Source organism: Herpailurus yagouaroundi, unplaced genomic scaffold (assembly GCF_014898765.1).
Source record: "Herpailurus yagouaroundi ecotype Mexico unplaced genomic scaffold, PumYag 141, whole genome shotgun sequence".
NCBI classification, from domain to species: domain Eukaryota; kingdom Metazoa; phylum Chordata; class Mammalia; order Carnivora; family Felidae; genus Herpailurus; species Herpailurus yagouaroundi.
Window position 1 is genome coordinate 9,866,493 of NW_024412396.1, and position 23,392 is coordinate 9,889,884.

At 38.8% G+C, this 23,392-nt stretch overlaps 1 protein-coding gene and 1 pseudogene across 6 annotated transcripts in view; one reads left to right on the forward strand and one right to left on the reverse strand.

The window, feature by feature from the left end:
• Nucleotides 1–23,392, forward strand: part of AP4S1 (adaptor related protein complex 4 subunit sigma 1) — a 50,135-nt gene that overhangs the window by 1,598 nt on the left and 25,145 nt on the right. Inside the window, exon 1 of one of the 6 annotated variants that reach the window (XM_040476873.1) lies at nt 8,914–9,039. The exons of 4 other annotated variants lie outside the window; for them this stretch is intronic. The gene's annotated coding sequence lies outside the window, so the exon portion shown is untranslated. Of the gene's footprint in view, nt 1–8,913; nt 9,040–13,130; nt 13,373–23,392 lie in introns of those variants that run through there. One more of the 6 variants, XM_040476870.1, reaches the window with a different exon arrangement.
• Nucleotides 5,588–14,801, reverse strand: LOC121031378 (small nuclear ribonucleoprotein G-like; annotated as a pseudogene).

The following is a 23,392-nucleotide window of genomic DNA, read 5'->3' on the forward strand; positions in this document are numbered from 1 at the left end:
GGTCCCGGATTCCTGACGTTGCTTTTGCATTCCTTGCGTGTTTCAGGATGTCCCAGAGGGTCGGGCCTCTTTCTGTGCTTGTCACTCGTTCTTTCTCTGGTTTCTTAGCACCAGTCAGTTTCTGAGGCTTTGGGGACGTTCTCTTTTGGCAGATAGCCCAGATCCTTCCGGACATGGTGACTGATCCCGGTCTCCGTTTCGAGCCCGGATTTAGCTAATTCTGCGCTTTGGGTCGCCCGTCGCAACTTGTTCCAGTTTGCCTCGCCTCTTCTTTCCTATCTGGGGTGGGTTGTGGGGGTGGGGGGAGGAGCAGGAACGAATGTTTTCATTTTTTTCTTGGGAGAAGGGATAGTGAAAAACTTTAGATCTTGACGGTGATGCGTTGAGGGAGAAAGATAACTTTGAAAGGGACTTAGACTAAAAATGCAATGTTTTAGAATGAATGGGTTTACAAATAGCAGGATTCATAGCAGAATCTTTTGATGAAAATAGAAAATAAACGCATCGTGAATACAACGTAAAATCCTAGATGAACAGCTGAAGATGTTTTCCTGGATCATTAAACGATGTTTGAATGAATATAATATACAAGCTTAATCTTTTAAGTACCATAGTGTATGTTTTTATGTGCTTAGGTTGACAGGAAACATTCTTAATGAGCTAATAAGCTTCTAAAGAAAGTTAATATAGCTACTAACCTCTTGACTGAAAATTAGGACAAAAGTAATATTTAACGATATAATAAGGAAAAGATGTTAACAATTAAAGCTGTGCAGGAAAATTGCACGTAAAACTGATGGCATTAATTTTTTTTCTTCTCTACTACCAATAAAATTATCACTATGGAATACACACAACCACTCAAGGTATAATTTCAAAAAGATAAAAATAGTACATCTTATTTTATCATGTCTGCTTTACTGTTATTACAGTTTAATGGACAGCATTGGACTTGTAACCCATGTTGCCATGTTTTATTTGTATATGAACTGGGGTCTTAGGTCACATATTATTAAGAACTATGTTTCCATATTATTAAGGTACTATTTCTCCATTTTATAGTGACCAACATACAACCTGCTTATTCACTCCTCTTCCTTTTTGAGGGGACTGATAACACATAAAAAGTTACAAAATATGTCTCCCAAGAAACATGTGTGAGCAGTTGTGATTGATCTTTGTCCTCAACTGAAGAAGAACATGTGCACTTGTACTTCCTACTGGTACCTCAAGCTCAAGTAAAGACTAGATTTATAATCCTTCTATTTTCCTCCCCACCTTCAAAAACAAACAATTCTGTTTATTTTCTATTACCTATCTTGTTAAGTGGCATATTCAAACCCGAGGTCTAGCAATTGTTCTAGTACCTTCCTTTCACTCAACTCTCATATCCAATCCCTTTCTCAGTAACATCCTGCATTTTTATTACTTATCTATTTCATATCTATTCCATCATCTTTATTCATGTGTTAAATTTAAATGTTCACACCTCTACTCTTCCCTTACCTCCACTACCACTGATGCCTGAGGGATCTTCAGAAGGCAGATCTGATTCTGTTATTCCCTGCTTAAAATATTTGAGTCATCCTCAGATTTAGAATGAAGCCTGAACTGTAGCATAGCATATAAAAATACTTCAAATTCTAGATCCACTCTATCACCTAATCTGCCATTACGCTATCATGGCACCCATTCTTCTCTCCAGCCAATCTGCACTGTTTTTGGTTCCTCAAAAACATAGTACTATTTCATTTCACAAGAATTTAACAGATACTGTACCCCTTTGGCTTTCCTTCCCTGCCCTTGGCAAAGTATTACTTTGCTAAGAAGCTTTTTAGATCCCTGAATTAGATTCACTTTTAAAATCTCAAGTGCTAGTGTTCCTAGGTGGGTGGCTCAGTTGGTAAGCATCCAACTCTTGATTTCGGCACAGGTCATGATCACGGTTTGTGATTGCAAGCACACATGTGTTCTCTCTCTCTCTCTCTCAAAATAAACATTTTAAAATAATAAGGAAATAAAATTTCAAGTGCTTCCTATTTGAAGAATTCCAGTTGAACATGTCTACACTTGCTTTCACCATGGTTTTATAAATGCCAATAACGCAGTCCTTGGCCATGTTCTTCCCAGATCATAGTCATGTATCTGAGGATTGCAGCCTGTTAGAGAGGTAGGAGCCATGCCCCTCTTGTTTGTAACTATACTCCCAGTGTCTGGAACGGTGCAATCTCCTCAAAATGATGAACAATTTAGGGGTGCCTGGGTGGCCCAGTCACCTAAGTGACTGACTTGGGCTCAGGTCACAATCTTACAGCAGGTGAATTCACGCCCCACAGCCTGATGGCTGTCAGCACAGAGCCAGCTTTGGCTCCTCTGTCCCCCTCTCTCTCTGCCTCTCTCTCTCTCTTTCAAAAATAAATAAATATTCCTAAAAAATGATGAATAATTTAAATTTAGAATAACAGGTATATTTTTCCTTCACCTCGATCTTTTTGTATTATTTTTACTACCATTATTTCAGCTATTTCAAGGGTCAATGACTAAAACTGCCCTGAGTTCTTATTTTGTTTTTGTTTAGATTTTTAAATTATTTTTAAGTGATCTCTACACCCATTGTGGGGCTCTAACTCACAACCCTGAGATCAAATGTCTCAAGCTCCACCTATGGACCCAGCCAGGTGCCCCTTGTTCTTGTTTTTATAAGAACAAGACTTGTTGACTTTTTACCCTTTTTTACCCTTGTTGACTTTTTACCCTGAGTATCAAAAGTAAAAGACACCAAGATTTTCTCCTCTGAGAGAATTAAAAAAAAATTTTTTTTAATGTTTCTTTATTTTTGAGAGAGAGACAGAGAGAGAGAGAGAGACAGAGCATGAGCAGAGGAGGGGCAGAGAGGGAGACACAGAATCTGAAGCAGGCCCCAGGCTCCATGCTGACAGCACAGAGCCCGATGCCCATGAACTGTGAGATCATGACCTAAGCCAAAGTCAGACACTCAACAGACTGAGCCACCCAGGCGCCCCAAGAGGAGAATATTTTTTATATTATTTTCATTAGACTTTGTGTCCATGACTCCTGAGGACGCTCTGCAATCAGCTCCTAGAATCTTGTCCTCTGTACATAATGAGTTTCCCAGGCTATAGTATCATCTACAACTCACCTAACTAGAACTCCCTCCTGGAATTGTGGCTGAGTCATTTCCTGTCTTCAGTTTCACCTTTGAAACTTCCTATTTGTTCTGTCCTTTCATCTGTCCTGTTCATTCCTCCTCTTCTCCCACTGATTTGATTCTTAGTTTCAGTATATTGCTGAGAATGCCTATTTATATTAAATATAAATTTATAAATTTAGAATTTTAGATTTTTTTTCCTTTCCTCTTAGCTAATCTTAGACACCTCTGTGATTAGACACCTCTGTGATTTGGTCAGACACTGTCTGACCAAAAAGGGATTTGTCATATTTGATGTACATATATTGTGTCAGCAGAGGTATGTTAAGGAATTCCAGGTTTTTAAAATAAGTCAGGAGTAATTAACACTCAGATGCCTTCTTTCCAATTATTGTAATACCTGATGTACAAAGAGTTTTGGCCCTGCCTTAGAGAACCATATGGTTCCCTGTAATTACTCACCTGAACATCCAGTTTTACACCTTGCTGACTATGAACCTGACATCCTTCTAACAGGGAGCTCAAACCGGTTCACAAACACTAATCCAGTCATCTTTTTGCATCATGTGGAAAGGTGGCAACAAGTATTATTATCTCCAGTAACACAAGAAAGCTGAGGTATAGAGTTCTGGGTCACCTCCTCAGGCCCTTAGTAGAATAGGAAGTGGGCCCACTCTTCTATCAGTGAGTGTATGTTTTTATTCAGAAACAAATAAAATCTCCCTACACTATCCTGCCTCTTACTGTCCTATCAATGGCTCGATATCACTGTTTCTGGTTCTCAAATCATTTACACTCTTAAAATCATTTTTAGGTGGTTTTGGGGTGATTTCAATCACTTGAGGAAATTATGTAGTGTTTACATGTATAAATATAGAGAACAAATGAGTATTAGAGCCTAGAGGAAGATCTTTTAGAAGACCTGGCATGTGTTCAAAAACCAAAGGAGCAGGGGTGCCTGGGTGGCTCAGTCAGTTAAGCATCCGGCTTCAGCTCAGGTCATGATCTCGAAGTTCATGGGTTCAAGCCCTGCATCAGGCTCTGTGCTTACAGCTCAGAGCCTGGAGCCTGCTTCAGATTCTGTGTCTCTGTCTCTCTTTGCCCCTACCCTGCTCATGCTCCTCTCTCTCTCTCAAAAATAAATAAATATTAAAAAAAAAAAGGAGCAAACTATAACGTAGATGGAAAGGAAAAAGAGGAGATAGCTTTGCCCTGTGCAGTGGTTGCACCTGCAAAATAAGATCACTACAAGAGTTGCCTGTGGCTAAGAAAATTGTAGAAATACATACAGGGCACTGGAACTATTCAAACAATATGTTGTGTGGGAAAGAAAAGGAAAAAGACCTTCAAAGATTATAGAAAAATAGGTACCAAAACCTTTAGGAAACTCAGCGGGCTATATAAAATTCTAGTCCAAGTTCATTCCTGAGTTGTCTTCTGGGTAACATGAGTCAGAAAGCAGTAGGCTCTGATAATATTATATAATAGCTAACTCACAGAGATGTCAAAATTGAAGGAAAAAAATTGCCTGGAGCAAAGTCCCTCCTGGACATTGGCTAAAAGTGAACAACCAGGTCTACAACCATAAGAAACAAATGACTGGAAAATGTGACTGAATGGGAAATTGCCAAAACTTTCCTAGGTAGTAATTTAACAATCTTGGAAGTGTGGTTTGTCTCCTGTTAGAGCAACAGTGGAGGATAGTCAAAAGAATAATACCAGATACAGACACTTTGCCTGAGAAATCTATGCTAGAGAGTATTCTCTTTGGAGAATGTTTTGAATTTGGCAAAAAATCACAAAAACTTGTTTTTTTATAACTTTTTTTAAGTTTATTTATTTACTTTAATAGAGAAAGACAGAGCACGGGGGGAGGGGCAGAGAGAGGGAGAGACAGAGAATCCCAAGCAGGCTCCGCACTGTCAGTGTGGAGTCAGGTGTGGGGCTTGCATTCACAAACTGTGGGATCATGACCTGAGCCGAAATCTAGAGTCAGATGCTTAACCAACTGAGCCACCCATGCACCCCTATAACAAAATATTTTTAAATGATGGTTTTGTCTTTCTATTAATAGACTCACCTAAAGCACATGATGATTACCCCACAAAAAAAGATTGAAGAATTCTTCAGAGCATTTTTAAATAAATCCTATTCTCCTTTGCTCCTTTTGCTTTATAGGTTTTAATATAGTAATTAGATATTCTAAATCATGTGGTGCATAGACTTTTTCTATTTTTTTAGTTTGAAAAAAAGTTTTTTTAATTTTTTTATGTTTATTTTTGAAAGAGACAGAGACAGAGTGTGAGCAGGCAAGGCACAGAGTGAGAGAGAGGGAGACACAGAATCTGAAGCAGGCTCCAGGCTCTGAGCTGTCAGCACAGAGCCTGACGCGGGGCTCGAACCCACAAACTGTGAGATCATGACCCGAGCTATAGTCGGACACTTAACCGACTGAGCCACCCAGGCGCCCCTATTTTGAAAAATTTCAATCATGGGGTGCCTATCTAACTCAGTCAGGAGAACATGCAACTTGATCTCCGGGTTGTAAGTTCGAGCTTCTCTACATTGGGTATAGAGATTACTTAAAAATAAAATCTTAAAAAAAAAAAAATTCAATCATGTAAAAATAGAAAAAAGGTCTTATGACTACACTTTCAACAATTATCAAGGTTTTGCTGTTCTTAGTTCATCTAGTCCACCTTTTTTCTGAGGAATTTTTTTTTTACTCTTACAAAACTTTATTTAATAAAACAGTTTAATATAAAAATGTATGCAGCCCCCCAAAAAATGTATGCAGCCATTTCCATATCATAGTAAAACTGGCTCATTGGAGAGGAGACGTGTGAAAGCAGTTGATTTCTGTAGTGAATAAGCCTTTGTTTAAACTCATTCTAAGGCTTCTAACATGATGATACTATTTCCTCATATTACCATCTTTCCAGTATTGTTCTGTTGCCCACTAACTGCCATCTCGATGCATTCATTTATCACAAGTTTCATAAAGCTGTCAAATTCCTCAATATTCTTTGGACACATGTGCCCCTTTTTAATTTCAATTACAGCTTCTTGGCCCTAAATTTTTCAACTTGGGAAGGTAAGCTTTGCTCGTGATATTACTTGACAAGATCAAAGATGCACTGAAACAGAATTCATGGCCTCCCCCATGCTCCCATGGCAAGCCCATTAATATTTTTAAATAAATCCGAGACATCATATTATTTCATTGGTATATACTTCTCTAAGTATCTTTACAGATTAGGACCTTTTTTTTTTTTAATATACCACAATATCAATGTCATACCTACAAAGTTAATGGTAATTTCTTTATGTAGTCTAATCCTTAGTTCATATTCAATTTCTGCCAATTGTGTCAAAAAAAATTTTTTTAAAGAGTTCATGCCTTCACGGATTGCCTGGGCAGCTCAGTCAGTTGAGTGACCGACTCTTGATGTTGGCTTAGGTCATGATCCCAGGGTTGTGGGATCGAACCTGGCATCCAGCTTAAGATTTGTGGGGCTTGCTTGCTTAAGATTGTCTCTCTTTTTGCCCCTCTCCCCTGCTCATGCTTGCTCTCTCCTCTCTCTCTCTCTCTCTCTCTAAAAAAAAAAAAAAAAAAAAAGACTTGGTGACTTCCAATCAGGATCCTAACAAAATCCACATATTTCATTTAGTTGATATATCTTTAGCTCTTTGTTGATTTTGCCTTCCCCTCACCCCAATATTGTCATGCCATTTTGTTGAAGAGACCAGGTTATTTCTCCTATAGAATTTTCCACTTTTGGCTGATTGCATTTTTATGGTATTATTTAGCATATTCCTTTCTCCTCCATATGTTCTGTAAACTAGATCTAGATCTAGAGGCTACGTTTGATTCAGGTTTTATTTATTTTTTTGGCAAAACACTTCTCCGCTGGGGATGCAGTGTACTTTCTATTGCATCACACCAGGCAGCACGTAATGTCTAGTTGTCTTAATTTTTGTAATGCACTAATCTTGATCAGCTTGATCTAGCTTTGTCAGCCCTAGCTAGCTAGCTAATTTTCTTTTAACAGATATATTATGTTCCACCCTCAGTAGTTCCTCTTCAGCGTGGGATCTGTCCTACAAAAGAGCTTGTGCTAGGTGTTGCCTGCCCTTTAGTGTCCTGGATGGGACCTTTCCTTGTACTCATTGGCAAAAAAGACCCTGCCAGGACTCCTCCCAGTTCTCACAGTGGTTCTTAGATTCACTCCTGGGTCTCTCATTTCTTTTTTTTTTTTTGGGGGGGGCCCCCCCCCCCCCCCCCCCCCCTTCAACTGGGGGAGCGGGGGTCCCTTCCTTTGGATGAAGACTTGGCAATTTCTGGATTCTTTTTCTCTTTTGACCCTTACAAGACCACAGTTTCAAACCTCCACTCTAGCCAGCACAGTTGGGGTCACCCAGTTTTTGTTGCTAAGTGTAGATTGACTCTACCCATTAGAATTCTAGAGTTCCAGGGGTTGTTTTTCACCCGATTTTTGGTAAAGATGTTGCCTATAGACTTGTGGGTTTTTTCCCCCATCTTTGCTGCTATCACCATTTTTTTCTGAGGGCATCCTGGGAGCTCCCAAAACTACTCTGCTGCTATCACCACTCCCTTGCCTGTCTACACTCTTGGCATTTTAAAGTTTAAATTGCCTGCTACTTAACCTAAAGTTAATACAGCCTGCTACTGAAATAGTTTCATTGGACCACTACTAAAGTATTCGAGACATTTTTGCTCTTCAAGGATTGTGAGATATTTAAGCGAGTATAAATTCAAGTATGAATATCCTTGGGGCAACAGTTGGGCCAGCTCTTGTCTGACAACTTTAATATCCTATGTACATTTTCAGTGGGAACTATAACTTGTTGCTATCCCTTATTGTGCAATTCAGAAAAGCAAAAGGTGCTCCTGGGCAAAGGGCAGCCAAGCAGGCCACCTGAAAAGCCCTGCATTCACTCTGATATTTGATCTGAACGAGAATGATACTAAATTCAGATACGTGTCTGCAAACTTGCCTTGGACAGCATTTGCTGGGTATGTTTTATTTATTGGAAGTAGAAAGGGAGATTAGCTGAACTCACTAAGAGGGCAAATCAGACGTAGGAATTTTGGAAGTTTAGGTCTAATTACAAATGTTAAGCACGCTGTTGTAAATGTAGTAATATGAGTTTTACTGTCCTAAATTTGCACATTATCTGCCTGAATCATTTTAGGCTCCATGTTGAGCTCAACTAAAAGCAAATAATCTGTTAGAATTGCACCTTTTGTGTTTTGCTCCAGGATCAGAATCAAACTGCCAAAATATGCACGTTAGCCAGTTAAAGGTTTTGTACAGAGAGTACAACCGGCTCGAGTGAGATTTACACTAGTGAATGAAGAGTGAAATTGTGCATCCCTGGTCATATTACTGCCATCACTGCATTACTGGTGTCTTGAGGCAAACCTGGAGGTAAAGAGCAGTGGATAGGAGCACAGACTCTGGAGTCAGACTAACCAGTCTTGAGTCCTTTCTCCACTGTTTTACTGGGTGACCTTTGGAAAGTGACTAAGTTTGCACATCTATAAAGTAGAAATAAAAACAGTCTGTAACTCATAGAGCTACTATGAGGATTAACTGAATGTAGGTAAAATATTCAAAACAGCACCTGGCTGTTTAGTAAGTACTGTGTTAAGTGTTTTCTACTATTATTATCTCCCCTCATGAGTTAGTTTGTTGGGTCATGTTCACACATCATATTCCAAAGAGTGAATACTGCCTTTCAGGATACAGCTGAGAAGGTCTCTCACAACCACCATCAAATATTGGGAGCATTAATTACTCATTTGTGGTGGCTGTGTCACTAATGAAAAAGATAGATCCTGTTAGGTAAGTAAACTGATCCCCAAACTGAAGCTTAATGCAATAATTTTTGTGTTTCATTGCTTCTTCTGTTCAGAGTGATGATCTGCAGAAAGAATTTGTTATTGGAGCCATAATTTTCCACATGATATCTTCAGGCCCTGAAATTATTGATAGAGATTCTGATATGCTTGATTTTAACTCAGGACATACTTTATGTAATTAAGAAGCTCTTGAAGTAAGAGCTTTAACACATACCTACAGTTTCATAGTACGATTTTCTTGTATATTTTTTAGAAAAAATTCACAGAGTAACTAATTTTTCCTTAAGTAATGTGAACATTAGATTAAAAAAAATTTACAGTGTTGAAACACATTATTTGGAGATAAATTATGGAGTGATTGTTTTATATAAGCATTTTCCATAATTCCAGTATAGTATTTAAATTCAATGTGTAGTCAACTTCTCAGAGATACATTTTGTGTAAAGTGAGATTCCTTTGTATCCCAGTGATGTTTTGTTTTTTCTTTATTTGACACAAAACGATAGGAACATCAGCAAATCAAATTTTAATTCCAAATTGCTTTAGTTTGATTTGAATTTAAAATCTGTAACATTGCACTTGACCCTTTAAGAGCACTTCACAGGCCTGTCATTCAAATCCTAATGTGATGCTGTTAGATGACTACGCTTCAGAAGGACAAATGTATAAGAAAAGTCTGTCTTTGTATAGCTTTCACAGTTTTCATTGGCAGTCAGATGCCCAGCAAGAATTAACAAGACCTATCTAACTTAAGAAATACAGAAGTTATGGGGCACCTGGGTGGCTCAGTTGGTTGAGTGGCTTACTTCATTCAGTTCAGGTCATGATCTCACGGTTCGTGAGTTAGAGCCCCACTTCAGGCTCTGTGCTGACAGCTCAGAGCCTGGAGCCTACTATGGATTCTGGGTCTCCCTCTCTCTCTCTCTGCCCATCCCCGATTGCTCTCTCTCTCTCTCTCTCTCTCTCTCTCTCAAAAAATAAACATTAAAAAAATTTTTAAATAAAAGAAAGAAGTACAGAAGTTAGGGGCACCTGGCTGGCTCAGTCAGTAGAGCATGCAACTCTTGATGTCAAGGTTGTGAGTTTGAGCCCCATGTTGGGTGTAGAGATTACTTACATGAGAGAAAGAAAAGAAAAGAAAGAAGTTAAATTTATCAGAATCCAGAATATCTGGTTTGAAATATTTCCAGTTTGAGGGGGAAACTTGATAACCATTTTATAGGAATGGGAAGTAATATGTAGTAAACTCAGTTATCTTCTCGAGTTTCTCCTTACAACACATTATAATATCAGAATAGCAAGTCCTGGGAGGATCCCAGCCATGAGACCTCTAGATCTCTGCTCTGCACTAACTCTTCTCTAAAACTAAGATACTGGATGTCTTTGTTAGTCCAAAAATCCGATAAAGATTTTTAGTCATTAAGCACAAGTATTTAATTTGTGTGGCTAATTTTAACCAAAACAATTTATCTTCTTCTTATTTTTTTAAAATTTATTTATTTTTGAGAGAGTGTGCGCACACACACAAGTTGAGGAGGGATGGAGAGAGATGGAGACCAAGGATCCAAAGAGGACTGGGCGATGAAGGCACAGGGCCTGGTATGGGGGTGGAATTCACGTACCAGGGGATCATGCCCTGAGCCCAAGTCAGCACTTGGCATTTAACCGACTGAGCCACCTAGGCACCCCCCGAACAATTTAGAATAAGATTACCCACACAATGGTATTTCTTCACTCTTTTTAACCCATGCCCATGTTTTGTCAAAATAAAATGTATTCCCTATTTTAATGTTATTTTAAATTTCAAAATAAATTACCCTCCACATAAAACTAAATAGAAGAAAGATAATTTTAGAAGAAAAAACTTAGATTTCAAAAGATAAATACTGTTATCTCTATTGCATGTACTAATGGGAAGGTTGAGTCCCATTATTTGAGCCATTATTATGAGTCTCATTATTTGCCCCAAGGCAGCTTTTCTATCCAAACAAGAGTGGAAGGTAAGATAACAACAACAACAACAACAACAACAACAACAACAACAGGCTCATGTGAACTGCAGCCATTATCAATTTGTATCTTTAAACTGTACAATACCTCCCACCACCACCAGACCTGGTAGTCAATACCTCTCTGGCAGATGACTGATGGGGAGTCTATTCTCAATCCCTCCATCCCCCACTACACACACACACACACACACACACACACACACACACAGATGACTAATGAGTAAAAATAAAACAAGTACTTTCAAACAGACAATGTAATGGTCTATTTATAGTACATAAATCCTCATCCTCAGTTTTTGAAATATGACTTTTCTCCCCCTGCCTGAATCATGTTGCTGTAAAGACCTTACAGTTCACCCTCTTATTTAGGATAGGAAGTCTGATACTTGAACATCTCCAAAAATACAATATCTACCTTTTTCAGTAAAACTGCTAGCTTATCTCTGATTGATTTATTTATGTATGTTTTAAAGTTACAAATAACCACCCTTACTTAAACTTGTATCTTGGACCGAATTTGATGAGATTTCTAAAAAAATTTTCATTATTGAAGTATAGTTCACAATGTTACATTAGTTTCAGGTGTACACTATAGTGATTCTACAATTCTGTATATGACTTAGCGCTAGTGCTCACTGTGATAAGTGTACTTGATGAGACTTTTTGATCAATTTACCAAAATGCCTTTAGAACAAGATTTTAGGGTCTAATGAAGCTTTAGAAAATTTTCAGATATATTCCTAGAAAAATGACAGACCAGAGTATTGAGGTTTATTCCCAAAGTACTTTTCTACAGAAATAGGAGCTTTGGGATTTCCACAAATCCTGAATTTGACTAAAATTTAACATTTTATTTATTTTTTACGATTTTATTTATTTATTATTTATATCTTAAAGATATTTATTTATTGGGGCGCCTGGGTGACTCAGTCAGTTAAGCATCCGACTTCGGCTTAGATCATGATCTCCCAGCTCATGAGTTTGAGCCCCCCATCGGGCTCTGTGCTGACAGCTCAGAGCCTGGAGCCTGCTTCAGATGCTGTCTCCCTCTCTCTCTGCCCCTTCCCTGCTTGTGCTCTGTCTCTTTCTCAAATATAAACAAACATTAAAATATATATATTTATGTATTGTGACAGAGAGAGAGCAAGAGCGAATGGGGTAGGGGCAGAGAGAGACAGACAAAATCCAAGGCAGGCTCCGTGCTTTCAGCATGACAGCCGACGCGGGGCTCCATCTCACAAACTGTGAGATCATGACCTGAGTCGAAATCAACAGTCAGACGCTTAATCGACTGAGCCACCAGGTGCCCCTAAGACTTTGTTTTTATGTAATCTGTATATCCAACGTGAGGGCTCGAACTTTACAACCCCAAGGTCAAGAGTTGCATATTATACTGACTGAGCCAGACAGGTGCCCCAAAATTTAACATTTTAAAGTGTTTTAACTATTTTAAAAGCAAGTTTTATTTTTTTTTTAGTGTTTATTTTAAGAGAGAGAAAGAGCACAATTGGGGTACAGGGGAGGGGGTGGGGCATCGGTGGAGATAGAGGTAGAGAGAGAGAGAGAGAGAGAGAGAGACAGAATGAATAGTCCATGCAGGCGTCTATTCCCAAGAACTGTGAGATCTTGACCTGAGCCAAAATCAAGAGTCGGACACTTAACCAACTGAACCACCCAGGCGCCCCTAAAACGAAGTTTTAAAAGCAGCACACGTGTAAATGTGTTAAATGCCAAATTACTCAAATGTGGTTGAGGTATTTCTTGAGTGACCCAGGGATTTAACACAAAGGAAGAGTCTCCAGTGAAGCTACGGAAAATGTACTCTGGATCATAAAAAAGAGAGAGATTGGAGGAGAGGAATGGATGGAGAGAAAGGAAGAGTGGGTGACAGGTTTCCTGAAGTCAAATTTCAGTAGTCTTAGAACTGCAGCAGCAAGAATCTATTGGGAAGAATATCTAACCTACACTAGGGAGGAGGATGAGGAAGTTTTCAAAAAGGGGGGCTCTAAGTGCTGTACGTTTCCTTCATGTCATTTCATCCTCACAGTAACTCTGTGAGGCAGCTGTTATTATTCTTAGATGACAGATGGGAAAACTGAATCATTGAAGAATTCCAGTTAAATATGAAGCAAAGAAACTGTTTTAGTGTATAAAGAAAGAATATACAACATATTACAGACTCTGAGGGAGGTGATCCAAATTAGGTGAACATCTGCTACTGACCAGTATTTCCTCTCATTTAAGGATGGAGACATTCCAAAACAGCTAGATAACTTTGAGGCCTGTGGGAATCGATATGATGTGGCAAGTAGAATCTAGTAGTTTGTATTTCCATGTTGCCGATGTTTAGTCCATACTGATTAGATGCTGTCAACATGTCCACTTTGAAAAACAGTACACGTTTTAAAGAAATAACACATTTAGAAATGTCACAATAAATGAAACAATAGCTTAATTAGTTTGAGTTAACATTTATTTTCCAGTTGGATAATTTCAAAAATTATGTAACGCAGCTCAGCGTTCCTAAACAAACTTTTTGTGTGTGACAGAAAGCAACAGATCTCTTAAAACTTGGGAAATAAGGCAAAGTAAAGATAGAGAATAAAAATTGCCCCTAATCCTACCATCCAGATTTAAGCAAAATGCATTTTTAGTATAATTACTTCCTTCTCTGGTTATTGCTGCATAGTAGCTCTGAACTTTATGTAATGTTCATGTACAATGATTTTTCGTAAGTTTACAAAGTTGTGCAAATATTTTCACACAAATAAATACAATATTAGAAGATCTTCATCATCCGTAAAAGAAACCCCATCCCCATTTTCCCCTAAACCTCTTCTTGCCCTAATTGACTACTACTGTGCTTTCTATCTGTATAAATTTGCCTTTGCTGGACATTTCAGATTAATGGAATCATTTAGTAGATAGTATTTTGTCTCTGGCTTCTTTCACTTAATGTTTTCAAGGTCCATCCATTTAGTAGCATGTCAAAGAAGTATTCTGTTGCCTTTTATTGCTGGGTCATTTTCCATTGTATGTAGATATACCATATTTTGTTTATCCATTCATTAGCTGGTGGACATTTGGGTTGTTTCCACTTTTTGGCTATTACGAATAATGCTTCTGTGAACATTCATGTGCAAGTTTTCTGCGGGTGTAGTTTCATTTCTCTTTGGCTTATACTTAAAAGTAGAATGCCTAGATGATATGGTAGATTTGTGTTGGAGTTTTTTAAAACTGCCAAATTGTTTTCCAAAGTGGCAGTAACATTTACTTTCCCATCAGCACTGCTTTGGGGTTCCAGTGCCTCTACATCCTGGCCAGCCCTCGTTATTTTCTCTCTTTTTTTATTATAGCCACTCAAGTTAGGTGTGAAATGGTATCTTGTTGTGGTTTTAATTTGAATTTTCCTGGGGCGCCCGGGTGGCTCAGTCGGTTGAGCGTCCGACTTCGCTCAGGTCACGATCTCACTGTCCGTGAGTTCGAGCCCCGCATCGGCTCTGGGCTGACAGCTCAGAGCCTGGAGCCTGCTTCAGATTCTGTGTCTCCCTCTGTCTCTGGCCCTCCCCCCGTTCATGCTCTGTCTCTCTCTGTCTCAAAAATAAATAAATGTTAAAAAAAAATTTTTTTAAAAATGAATTTTCCTAAGGATTAATGATGTTGAACATTCTTTCATGTACTTATTAGCAATTCGCATGTCCTCATTGTTCACATGTCCTTTCAAATTGTCCATTTTTTCAGTTGTGTTGCTTGTCTTGCTAGTAAGGAGTCTTTCATGTAAATACAAGTCCTTTATTAGATATATGATTTGCAAATAATTTCGCCCAGTCTGTGACTTTGCATTTTCTTAATGGTGTCTTTTGAAGTACAAATTTTCTAGTATAATAAAATCCAGCTTATTAGGGGCTGGGTGGCTCAGTCGGTTAAGTTGGACACTTAACCGACTGATTCATGATCTGATTTTGGCTCAGATCATGATCTCTTCCTTCGTAAGATTGAGCCCCACATTGATTCTCTCTCCCTCTCTCCCTCTGTCTCAAAATAAATAAACTTAAAAAAAGTTTATCAATTTTTTTCTATTTACAGATTGTTCTTTTGGTCTCAAATCTGTTTCTTCTAAAAGTTTATAGTTATGGGGCGCCTGGGTGGCTCAGTTGGTTGAGCATCTGTCTTCGACTCAGGTCATGATCTCGCAGTCTGTGTGTTCAAGCCCCACATCAGACTCTGTGCTGATAGTTCAGAGCCTGGAGCCTGCTTTGGATTCTGTGTCTCCCTTTCTCCCTGCCTGTCCCCTGCTCACGCCCTGTCTCTCTCTCTTTCAAAAGTAAATAAACATAAAAAAAAAATTTAAACAACTTAAAAAAAGTTTTATAGTTTTACTTATATTTAGGTCTGACCTATTTTGAGTTGGTTTTGTGTCATGGTGAAATGTGAAGGACTAAATGCATTGTTGTAATTTCTTGAGGTTAAATGAAATATTCTAGTCAACTACTAGTAAATTCTTTTTTTTTAATGTTTATTTATTTTGAGAGAGAGAGGAAGTGGGGGAGGAGGAGAAGGGGAGAGAGAGAGAGAGAGAGAGAGAGAGAGAATCCCAAGCAGGCTCTGCACTGTCAGCACAGAGCCAAACACAGAGCTCCATCTCATGAACCGTAATATCATGACCTGAGCCAAAATCAAGAGTTGAATACCACCCAGATGGCCTAGTCAGCTACTAGTGAATTCTTGACAAAAGAATGGTTGTCTGCTTCCTGGAAATGTCATTATATTCCAAAATATGTACAGCTTTGAGAGAGACCAGCTGAAGCCATGAGGGATGAGACCAGCTAGCCAGAGCACCTGATGAAACTGAAGACATTTGGGGTGACATGTCAAGACAGCTTGCCCCCTCAGGGTGCATGGGTGGCTCAGTCAGTTAAGTGTCTGACTCGTAGTTTCAGCTCAGGTCATGATCTCGTGGTTTCGTGAGTTCAAGCCCCACATCTTGCTCTGTACTGGCAACACGGAGCCTTTTTGGGATTTTCTCTCTCTCTCTCTCTCTCTCTCTCTCTCTCTCTCTCTCTCTCTCTGACCCTCCCCTGCTCACACTGTCCCTCTCTCGAAATAAACTTAATTAAAAAAAAATAAAAGCTTGCCCCCTCAATCCAGCATTCTATGGTTTAAGAGCTATGACCGAATTAAAGAAATTATCACACCTGTGTTTCTGTTTACTCTGTTTCTTGCTGTCTTGTACCTGGTAAGCACTCAGTTCTTGTTATTTAGTCTGACTTGATGTTGAGAAAGGTGAACTTCATGACCTTGTAGGTGTGCACTTTAATGAGTCTTCTATGCTTTGCCACTCCATGTATGGTTCCTGCTCCAGACCTACTAAATCAGATACTATATTTTAACAAGCTCCCCCAAGGGATTTGTGTGCTCATTAAATTTGATAAGCATTGGTCTATAGCAGAGCAAACTATAGCCTGCAGACCACATCCAGTTGCTGACTTTTATAAATAAAGTTTTCTTGGAACACGCTACACTCATGGCTTTACATATTATTTATATCATGTGGGCTGCTTTCATTCTGCAGTAGCAGAGTAACTAGTTGAGAGAGAGACCATATGGCCCTCAGAGCCTAAAATACTACCTGGCCCTTTGCAGGAAAAGCTTTTCTGAACCCTGAACTAGGGGAAAAGAAGGAAAGCTCCCAAATGGTGATGTGTGGCAGAAGAATTACTGGGAGTCAGAGGTTATCCAGGTCAGAACAGAGTTTGACCAAAGAGCAGACTAAGCCATTTATAGAACATATACCTTGACACACACACACACACACACACACACACACACACACACACACATCATCATCATCATCATCTATTAAAATTAGTATGCCTTTTAGGTAAAAGAAAATAGGAAAGCCTGAAGTGTAATTATTGAGAATGTTAATAAAAATAAACCTCATACCTAAATATCCTTAATATACTGATAAAAATTTAGATATTTAAGCAATAAGCAAATATAACTAATATAGCCAATATGACATAGACTTATACACACAGACACACCAACAAACAAACCCTCTTCACTCTAATACATGACCCCAAGATCAAGAGTCGCATTCTCTTCTGACTGACCCAACCAGGCACCCCTCTCTCCTTAAAAAAGAAATTTTTTTATTTAAAAAAAATCTTAATGTTTATTTTATTTTTGAGAGAGAGAGAGAGAGAGACAGAGCACGAGTGGAGGAGGGGCAGAAGTGGGGGGAGACAGAATCTGAAGCAGGCTCCAGGCTCCGAGCTGTCAGCATAGAGCCTGACACAGGGCCCAAACTCAACAACCGTGAGATCATGACCTAAGTTGAAGTCGGATGCTCAACCGACTGAGGCACCCAGGCGCCCCCCCCCCCAAATTTTTTTGAAATTTTATTTTAGAGAGAGAGCACATGGAAACAAGAGGGGCAAAGGGAAAGAGAGAGAGAGAGAGAGAGAGAGAGAGAGAGAGAGAGAGAATCTCAAGCAGGCTCCATGCTTAGTGCAGAGCCAATGGAGGGCTCAATCCCACAACCTTGGGATCATTAACTGAGTTGAAATCAAGACTTGGCAGCTTAACTGACTGAGCCACTCAGACACCCCTCTTATTTTTTTTAATGTTTATTTATTTTTGAGAGGGGAGAGAGAGAGAGAGAGTGCAAGTGGGGAAGGGGCAGAGAGAGAGGGAGACACAGAATCTGAAGCAGGCGCCAGGCTCCCCAGCTGTCAACATAGAGCCTGATGTGGGGCTCAGGCCCACAAACCATGAGATCATGAACTGAGCTCAAGTCAGATGCTTACCTGAGTAAGCCACCCAGGCACCCCACCCCTCTCCTTTTTAAAGAGTAAGCTTTGTATTTGGAATCATTTTAGATTTATGAAAGAGTTGCAAAGATAGAGAATTTCTGAATACCAGACCCATTTCCTCTAATGTTGTCATTTCATCTTTGGTATATTTATCACATCTAAAAAACCAACATGGGTAGCATTATTATTAACTTTCTAAGTTTGTTTATTTATTTATTTGTAATCTCTACGCCCAACGTGGGGCTCAAATTTACAACCCCAAGATGAAGAGTTGCATCCTTTTCTGAATGAGTCAGTCAGGTGCCCCTCACCAATTTTTTATTAATGTCCTTGTTCTCTTCCAAGATACCACATTTCGTGTGGTCACCATTATCTCCTTAATCTGCTGTGATCTGTAACGGTTTCTCACATTTCCCTTGTTTTTCCTGATCTTGACAGTTTTGGGAAATACAGGTCAGATATTTTTTAGAATGTCCTTTAATTTGGTTTTGTCTAATGTATTTTCACATGATTAGAATGGGGTTATGGGTTTGGGGAAGAACACCACAGAGATGAAATACTTTTCTCATAACCTCATATCAGGGGGACATGACGCCACTGATGATGTTAGCCTTCATCACTTGGTTGAGGTGGTGTGTGCCAGGTTTCTCTACTGTGAGGTTCCCGTTTTCCACTTCCATATGCTGTCCTTTGGAAGTGAGTCACTAAGTCCAGGTCACCTTCCAATGGGTGGGAGAAATTAAGCTCCCTGGAGGACTTCCTGGAGGAGAGAGTATCAACATACATACAGGTATCTCCTTCTATTAGTAAGATTTTGCTTTTAGGAAAGATCTACATTAGTACCTGTTGTCATTAACTGAAAGAAATCCAGAGAGCATTTCATGCTTATGACAAAATAGTGTCGAGCATCCGTGTTGCAGTGAGCAGTCACAAAGGCAGCACACCTCAAGCAGCAAGAGTGGCCCCACCAAGTTCCTTCCTTGGCAGCTACATTCCGCATGCCAACATCAAGCCACCAGAGCTTCGGACTGTGTCTCTGAGGATCCGTGCTTTCTCTCGATTTATTTTTTACATCCCTTAGGCATCAGAAAAACCTAAAAGAGGTTACTTTTTTGTGTCTGGGAATGCTCAAAATTTTTCCCATATACATTAATGGTAATTGCTTCTTTGCTTTACCACCGTTTCGGCGTTTCCCAGGAACATTCTACTTTCGGATAGCTGGGGGAAACCTGTATGTGGGATTCTTCTGTCCTGTTTATTTATTTATTCAATCGTGTATTTATCAGTATGTACTCATGTGTACTTATTTTATACTTTGGGTAATAATCCGATACTGTTATTTGTTATCCAGATTGTTCCAGCTTTGTCTTCCAGATCGTCTGGTCTATCTCTTTTTTAACAGGATTTATTGAGATATAATTCACATACTATACAAGTCACCCATTTAAAGTATACAATTAAGGGGCACCTGGGTGGCCCAGGCAATTGAGCATCCGACTCTCGACTTCGGCTCAGGTCATGATCTCCCAGTTCCTTGGTTCGAGCCCTATGTTGGGCTCCCCGCTGACTGTGCAGAGCCTGTGTGGGATTCTCTCTTTCTCCCTCTCTCTCTCTACCCCTCCCACACACTCATGCCCTCTCTCTTTCTCTCTCGCAAATAAATAAAGTGTGCAATTCAATGGCTTTTATATACTCACACTTGTGCAACCATCACACCTCCCATCCCAAACTCCCATCCCTGGCAACCCTTCATCTACTTACTATCTCTAGAGATTTTCCCATTCTGGACATTTCATATAAATGGAATCATGCAATATATTTTCCTTGTGATTGGCTTCTTTCAGTTAGCAGAATGTTTCCAAGGTTCATCTGTTTAATCTTTTTCTTTTTTTTGCTTCATTTCTTATTTTTATATGATTTCTGTCTAGTCTCTATAATCTTTTTTTTTTCTTTTTTCTCTTTTGAGGGAAAGAGAGCATGAGCAGGGGAGGGGCAGAAAGAGAGAGAAGAATACCAAGCAAGCTCCACATTATCAGTGCAGAACCCAAACTCACAAACCGTGAGATCATGACCTGAGGTGAAATCAAGAGTTGGATGCTTAACCAACTGAGCCACCCAGGCACCCCATCTATCCAGTCTCTATAATCTTTATTCAGATCTTGCTTTTACATAATAGTAATCCATGTGGGTATAGAATTTGGTGTTCTGATTTGTGACTTAACATTATTTTATCTACATTTTCCCATTTTTCTGCAAAGTCTGCGTATTTATTTTAATGGTTAAAATACATCAAGTTGGTGTCCATTTAACACTTGGTTCTCTGTAGTATCTGAGCTTGTTTCATTTTTCACTATTATAAATAATGTTGCTATTTTTTCATGCGTATGGATTTTAAATTATACCTTAGGATAGATTCTCAAGACTGAAATGCTTGAGTTAAAAGGTAGAATAATTTTCATGATTTTTTTTTTTTTGGTTAAATTGTATCAGGTTACATTGTAGAAAATTTGTAACAATTTAAGGGGCCACTAACAATGTATACAGACACCTGTTTGCTTATAATCTTAGCATGTCTTTCCAGTTTAATACACAATGAGAGGAAATGAAAGAAGTCAGTGTGTTAAATGTTTTACAAGAATTACATTATTTACCCCATTTAATCTTCCACCGCCTCTCTGTAAGCTGCCTTTTACTCCCAGTTGACAGAGCAAGGGCTGGGTGCCAAAGGCTTCAGGGGTTACAGCCAGAGGGCAAATACCAAAGGTCAAGTCCTGGAAGATTGCAGAACTCCATGCCAGGTCATTAAGAACTAGGGCCAGAGAAAGAATGGGAGCCAAGGCACCGGATCCAAGAGGACAAAGACCCAGGAAAGCCTGAGCTACAATGATTCAACAGGAGGTGCTCCTGATGAATTCCAAAACATATCTCTTGAGTGCCTTTTTGTAGGATCCAGCCAGGGCTTTGTGAGTGGACCTGGTTCATTTAAAGCTACCAGAAGAGAATAAACACTTGGCTAACCTCTTGATATACTTTGTTTACACTTAGGTTTAAAAAATACAGTTGCAAAAAAAAAAAAAAATACAGTTGCCATACTTGCATGCATATTTACATGTAAATGTATAGAAACTCCAGAAAGATATACACACTAAAGGTAAAAACATTGGTTTTCTTTGAGAAAACTGACAGGCTTTGGGGCAGGAATTAGGGTACCAGGGTAATTTATATGTCTGCTTTGTTTGAATACTTATATGATTATTATTTCATTCATTCAGTAAACATTTATTGGATATTCTCTATATACTAGGCACTGTGCAAAATCTGAAATAAGATATGGACCCTACCCACAAGTTCATGTTCTAGTATAGTGTTTTTTCAAACTTTTGGGCCACAGGTCTCTAGTGGCTTCTGAAATTAAAAATCAGTGGGTCATACTGAATTATAACCCAAAGTAAAAAATAAAATATCCATGAGTTTCTGTTGATACAAACAAGTGATTAAATAAATAAATAAATAAATAAATAGGTACAATAGACAGAACTCCTGTGCAGTAGAATTCCAAATAATTTACATAGGTACTTCTCCCTCAAAGAGATGGAACATAACTTTCCACCCCTTAAATTTAGGCTACATATAATGACTTCCCTCGAAAAAGTATAGTATACAAAGGGGGGAATAAACTTACAGTAGAGAAACCTGACAAAAACTATCTCAGCCAGGTGACCAAGGTGAATATCAACAGTGATAGATTATGTTGATAGTATGTGCCTTTCACGTGTTGTGATGAAAATATCACTTTACCTCTATGGTCTTCCTCCCCAAAACCCATAACCAGTCTAATCATGAGTAAAACATCAAACAAACCCAGTAGAAGGACATTCTATAAAATACCTGACCAGTATTTTTTAAAACTCTCAAGGTCATCGGGGTGCCCGGGTGGTTCAGTTAGTTGAGTCCGACTTCGGCTCAGGTCATGATCTCAGGGTTCATGAAATCAAGCCCCGCAATGGGCTCTGTGCTGACAGTTCAGAGCCTGGAGCCTGCTTCAGATTCTGTGTCTCCTTCGCTCTGCCCCTACCCTGCTCATTCTCTTTCTCTCTCTCAAAAATAAATAAAAATTAAAAAATAAAAAAAAGTAAAAAACTGTCAAGGTCATCAAAAACCTGAAAAACTGTCAGCACCAAGAGAACTCTAAGGAGACATGAAGATTAAATATAATGTGGTATCCTAGATAGGGTCCTGGAGCAGAAAAAGGGCATTTGGTAAAAAATAAGGAAATGTGAATAAAGTATAGACTTCAGTTAATAATCATGTACTGTATTGCTATTCATTAATTGTAACATGAGATGTTAATAATAAGGGAAATGGGGTATGGGTATATGGGAACTCTGTACTGTCTTTGCAATTTTTTCTATAAATCTAAAACTGCTCTAAATATATGAATTTAAAAAAACAGTGTCCCACAACTAGCATTTTTCCTCAACATTTCATTGCAACAGTTTTCAAATATACTACAAAGTTGAAAGAATTGCACAGTGAATTTGTCTATGTTCACCACCAAGATTCTACCATTAACATTTTACTATATTACTTTATCATGTATCTAACCATCTATTATTTCTCTATCCATCCATTAATTTATCTTAGTTTTTTGGTGCATTTCAAAGTAAACTATAGATATCAATATACTTCTCCCAAATACATGAATATCATTAACTAAAGTATTAGTTTATTTTTATGTAAAATTTATATAAAATACATGAATTTTTAAAATGTTTTTTTAATTTTTGAGAGAGTGAGAGACAGAGCACAAGAGAGGGAGGGGCAGAGAGAGGGAGACACAGAATCCAAAGCAGGCTCCAGGCTCTGAGATATCAGCACAGAGCCCCAGGCAGGGCTCAAACCCATGCACTGTGAGATCATGACCTGAGCTGAAGTTAGGGGCTTAGCCAACTGAGCAACCTAGGCACCACTAAATTCATGAATCTTTAATGTACATTTGGTACATCCATATATCTTGTGTAACCCAAATACCTCACAACTACATTTTTTATAAAATGTCATAGAAATCACTAGAGTACAATACATATAGTACGGGTAGGTGTTTGGTAAACTTCGTATATATTTGAATCAGATATATATGTACCTGTATGCTGGGTCACAATGTAAAATACATCTCTTACTGTCACAATGAAAAAGTGAAATCACTGGTCTTGTAGGGCAGCTCAGCATGTAATGAAATAATGATTATACAGGATGAAAAGTTTTATAAGATACAGTAATGAGTTCAAGGAGAAAATAGCCAGCTCTTTATGGTTAGAAAGAGGGGACTGGGGGACACCTGGGTGGCTCAGTCGGTTAAACATCTGACTCTTGATTTCGGCTCAGTTGTGATCTCACATGTTTGTGGGTTTGAGCCCTGTGTCACGCTCCCCACCAAGAGTGGGGAACTTGCTTGGGATTTTCTCTCTCTCTCTCTCTCTCTCTCTCTCTCTCTCTCTCTCTCTCT